Raw genomic sequence first — 5,977 nt, 5'->3', positions numbered from 1 at the left:
AGATAGATAGATAGATAGATAGATAGATAGATAGATAGATAGATAGATAGATAGATAGACAGACAGGTAGGTATATAGATAGATAACTTCATTGAGTGGAAAATGTTGTTTGTTGCGAAGAATGTATTTCTTCTTTGAAAGGAAATTGTTTTCTGCATACTTTCTTTTCAATGCAGAGTAGGCTTTCATAATGACACATAATATAGTCTGGTCAATTTCGATATTTTAAAAATCTTTTTCCTATTTTCTTCCCATTTATTTTTATTCCTGAAATGCTTAGAATTTTCTAGATTTAGTCGAAAGTTTTGGATAAAATAATTTTACCAACTTCATACATTAATATTTATTTTCTTCAGAAGATAAATGTTAGACTCACCTGACAATGGTACTATTGTCATGTAATATATCGAGCCGATTCTCATTTCTTTATTTCAAGATTAGTTGCAATAAAATATGAAGAATTCCGTATTTTTATATTTTGCCACTTACGTTCTCTATGGTTATTCATGAGAGAAGATATTTGATTAAACTCTTCACGTAGTTTGATAGATTGGCAGCGTTTCCTAATAGTGAGTAATTCGAAAATCTTGTTGTAAATGTTCTCGTAACAACCATTGGATGTTACATTATTTAATATAAAAACATACATATACCAGCACAGTGACTGTATTTATATCTCTATATAGAAATATGTACAAATGTCTTTGTACATATGTACGTATATCTATATGTACATTATTACATAGACGCACACACACATGCACACACATATTTATATAAAATATGAATGCCTATGCAGACATTGAAATATATTCGCGTAAATGTTATATTACATGATACGATACCCGATGTCAGTTACGAGAGTAAATGTGTGTGTATGTGTTCATGACTTTGTGCGTGCGTGTGTGTGTTTGCATACATATATGTATGTATTAAGGAGGAGACAGACACAAAGAGAAAGAGAACAATGGGGGAGGGTAAATATTAACGAAAGTTGTATTAGTTCAGTGATTAAAATCGGAAAAGAGTCTTCTCGTTTCGGATTCTCGCTCTTCACCAGAGGAAAGAGGGAAAAGAAGTAAAATAGGAGAATGACTGCAAGTAGGTTGCTGAAAGGATAAACAATAGCGAAAAAAGAAAAGAAAAAAGGGAGAAAGAAAGAAAGAAAAAAGAAAGGAAGAAAGAAAGAAAGAAAGCAGTGAAGGAGGGAAAACTATTTACACAAGTCACGTGATTTTGACATCAGAGTCGATATCCTTGGGGTTCGTACAGTATCCTCCGTATTCTAGCCGAACCAATCACGGCTAACAGAACTTTATACAACGATAGAATGGTGGAAAATGGTGTTAGCAAAATCTCATCAATAGCATAGACAGACCCAAACAATTAGAAGTATAAGGAAAATGAGTGTACTGTTACAATAGGAAGAAAAAAGGAAAAATAGTACGCATGTATATATGTATATATATAGCAGAGTAAGAACATAAATGCGAAAGAAGGTGGAAAAAATAGTACTCGAATATCAGAGGAAGAATAATATGCTTTTAATAAAGTATATATGTATGTATATACATATATATGAATATATAAGGGAGTGTGTGTGTGTTTGTATGTGTATGTGTATGTGTGTGTGTGTGTGTATACATACATACATACTGACAGACAGACAGATATATATAGTTTTGTGCCTTGAGATTGTAGTTTTGTGGATGAAAATTGTTCTAAAGACTGTCGTGTGTATATATATATATATATATATATATATATATATATATATATATATATATATATATATATATATATACACGACAGTCTTTAGAACAATTTTCATCCACAAAACTACAATCTCAAGGCACTAGATCAAGCTGAGGACATGGTAGAAGACACTTGATCAATTACCTTAGGGTAGAATCAAGCTGCGCCTAAAATATGTTTCCGACAGAAGAACTTCTTAAAGCACACAGCTATGCCTATTTCTATGTGGTAGTAAATATTTCACTCCTGGTGCTTTCTATGACGTTTTCTATTTTATCAGTCTTTGGTAGATTAGATAAAAATAATGACTTCATATTTATACATTGGAAACAATACTGACAATTGTAGCTTGCCTTAAATGGTCCATATTACCATTAACTTGGTGGCTTCTGTTGATGCCATTATAATATATTTGACGGTTTTCACGTTCAGATGTTAACATATATAAGCGAAAATAGATAGAATAATCAAATATGTAACTTTTTTTATCAAGATTCATTTTGATGCTATTCAGCAATATAATGTTGTGTCATTTTGGAGAAATAAAACTGTAACTTGCATAAATGTAATAAAATAAACTTAGATGGACACCAGAGAAACATTCTGAATCCCATTTTTATTTATTATGTATAACTTTCTCCCTCAGCAGTAGTTTTGTTCAATGTTATTTGGTACAGTCTTAGAGTCAGCAATTCTATTTGTTACTTTGCATTACTCGTACACATTTCTAAGATATATACATAATTGTGTAATTCTTGCGATTTATTTATGAGTGGTTTTGAAAGTAGGAAGGACATTTTAGTAGATCACAGAATACATGCTGCTTAATATACGTATTTATCATTGATAAAATATAAAACGAAATAAAATGTAGATGTGCAAGTTGTTCACATGTATACCGACATACACATAGCACATGTATCATAAATCACACTGTAAAATGCTCTCATGACAGTAACACTCCGTTAGATATGGCTTTGCAGCAAGAATATTCTAAGACGATAATGTAACAACATATCAATATGAAAATAGACATAAGTATAAGACTATGGTTAAAAATTGTGACCCACATAGAAAATAGCAGATCTATTGAAAATATTAAAGCTACAAATGTAAGCACATTCGTTTACAATACAGCAATCACAGATGTATTGCTAACGGAAGCAGTGTTAATATTTAGTGGATGTTACGTTTAAAAATTCTCGTGCGTAAGCAGTGAAGGGAAAAAACAAAATTCTTTTCTACTCTGGGCACAAGGCCCGAAATTTTTAGGGCGGGGGCCAGTCGATTAGATTGATTGCAGTACGCAAGTGGTACTTAATTTATCAACCCCAGTACGCAACTGGTACTTAATTTATCGACCCCAGTACGCAACTGGTACTTAATTTATCGACCCAGAAATTATGAAAGGCAAAGTCGACTTCAGTGGAATTTGAACTCATAACGTAAAGACACGAAATGCCGCTTAGCATTTTGCTCGGGGTGTAAACGTTTCTGCCAGCTTTCCGCCTTAAGGGAAAAACAATATTAGTGACTAAATGAATTCTCTTCTTTCTGATGAGAGAACTCTGGATGGGTTTCAGTAAAATTCCGAGTTCATGGCTACAGTATGGCCTTTTAATAGTTGTGTTCGATTAATCAGAAATTAAAGTACAAGATTGTACGTTAGTTTACTCACAGAAATAGAATTTTGTCTAAATATCTGAGAGGCGATATTAATATATATACATATATATATGTGTGTGTGTACTATATATATGTATACATATATATTCAACCAAGTGTCCTTATTTTGATCGATACATTATCAACATTTCCACCATCAAATACTCTAGTCCTCTTAAGATTCCTGGGGTAGGTTAATTGACAAATACCCTAGTACCATTGGAACGAACTAAATCGTTACAAATGACACAATTTACAATCGGGAGGAAATTTTATCTCTGAAGTGCACAATATGAAGAGAGGATTTTCCATCCAATCGGAATCTGAAGAAGTGAAGACATTTATTAGCCGCATATGAAGACATTACTAAAACTGCGTATCATGCGTTTGTGACTCAATTTTAATCGGCTGATGGTTTATTACGCAACATCCTCATGATGAGAATAAACACGGTCTTCAATCCGAGCCAATATGTATTTGTGTTAGTTTCGAACCAAACAGCCGATATATAATTCTATCGGCAAATTTTACTGTACTCTTCTATATTATTCATACAATCAAAATTTAGGTATTGCTTTATGAAAGGCAGCCCTGCAGTTGTTCTTCGGAAATTTTCGATCATTATCTTTAGAATAAAACAAAATTAATCACCTTCGACTGATATCTTCATTTAACCGCTTGCTAATCACTTTACACCCTTTCTTTACAGCTATATTCCCGGTTCTATCAACGTATCATTTCCAACATTTCACTGATATTGACTGGAGGTGTTAATGAAAAACGATAACTTCTTGTCATCACGCCAATTTAATATTTATCCCGTAAAATTCTCTTTCTGAATTAGCAGAAAACAGTAACTGTTCAGTAATATTCTAGTATTTTTCTATTAATAAATCCCATAGCTTGCTGCAGAGACGAAAACCTATTATTTTTACAACCTTTTGATGCACCATGAAAACAGTTTATTTGTCGCTGTATGTAATTCCTCTCTAGAATTCAGGACACTTAAAAATCTTCGTGCCAGTAGAGAAAGCAGTATCCATGATGTTTACGCATTCCTTAAATTAATTATTAGGGAGACAATCTTAAAATTCATTACAACAATGATTTTGAATAACTACACCTGATGAAAATCTTCAAAGCAAACCTTGCATAAGCGTACAATTTTTCATATCTTGCCTTCCACAAATATTGTTACTGACAACAAGTTACATCTATGATAGAAAGAAGCGGTGCCATTTATTACCTGAGGTCTCACTATACTAATTTCTTTTTTTCGTCTAGGCAATGTTTAATATGCAACATTATTATATGTTGTGTCTATTATTCATTTTTGCTTTATATGAACGTCTTACGTATAGGATACGTAGACCACGATCATTTTAGAACACACATGCATTAAACATGTCCCAGAGAAGAGAGCCAATAGACACAAAAACATCATTCCTCGAGACAAGAGGCTACTCATGCGGTGGAGAATAAAGATCTCGAATCGTTTAAATAAACGGCTCAATGACAGTGTGAAATCCCATCTGACAGAGGAACTTTCGAGATAGAAAATAAACTCAAAATCTTCCATGAAACAGAAGAAAGAGAAACTTGAGCAGTCTAAAATATAAAAAGAAATCCTATAGCCTTCTACACGTTGGCAAAGGAGTCTGCCTCAATACGCTCTAAGACAGGGTTACTATTTGGTAAAAACGGCTCACTAACTGCAGATCCGGGGAAGATAAGTGAAGCACTAAAGAAACAATTCCGAAGTGTTTTCAGTTCTCCACTGGAAAATGCAAATAAACAAATCTGAGGAGTTTTTCAATGTAACGAATCTATTCGGAAAAGAGACAACCATCGATTATATCAATATAAGAGAGGAACATATAACATCGGTCATTGATGAGATGAGATCAAACTCAGCAACAGGCCCAGATGGACTCCTGGCTGTTCTCCTAAAGACATGTAAAAAGGCTCTTGCAAAGCCAATGCAGATACTCTTTCAGAGTGTCCTTGCATATGGTAAACTTCCCAACATGCTAACAGAAGGTGTAATATGCCCTGTCCATAAAGGAGGGAGTAGAGCAGATGATAAAAACTACAGGCCCATCTCTCTGACCTCACAAGTTTGCAAGACAATCGAACGCATTGTCAGAAAAATGCTGATCACGTTCCTAGAAGAAAATAACCTTCTCGCATCGTACGAATTAAGAAATTTCGAACGGGAGTAGTGGAATAATTTATTTGTTGCCTTTCTTTCAACAATGGAGCTCGAAATAGATATGGCTACAATTAATAGTGTGTAAATATCGTGTTAAAAAAACCATCTGGCTAGAAATTAATCAAAGTCTGCCCACATATTTATAGAAGATGGTTGTTCGTGTCCTTTAGTAAACTTGACATTTTTCAGAAGCTTTTTTAAGGCAATATATACACGCTGTTAGCAACGTATTATTGCATTATCATTGGATGTTTCTTTCCTAGTAGCAGAAAGGGTCTCTCTCTTTCTCCTTCTCTCTGTCTCTCTCTCTCTCTTTCTCTCTCTCTCTCTCTCTCTCTCTCTATA

General features: G+C 33.6%; 1 long non-coding RNA gene across 1 annotated transcript in view; it reads left to right on the top strand.

Moving 5' to 3' along the window:
- Nucleotides 1-5,977, top strand: part of LOC106872418 (uncharacterized) — a 10,656-nt gene that overhangs the window by 4,466 nt on the left and 213 nt on the right. The window lies entirely within an intron of this gene.

This window comes from Octopus bimaculoides, chromosome 13, assembly GCF_001194135.2.
Source record: "Octopus bimaculoides isolate UCB-OBI-ISO-001 chromosome 13, ASM119413v2, whole genome shotgun sequence".
NCBI lineage: Eukaryota > Metazoa > Mollusca > Cephalopoda > Octopoda > Octopodidae > Octopus > Octopus bimaculoides.
This window is presented reverse-complemented; position numbering and strand designations above follow the sequence as displayed.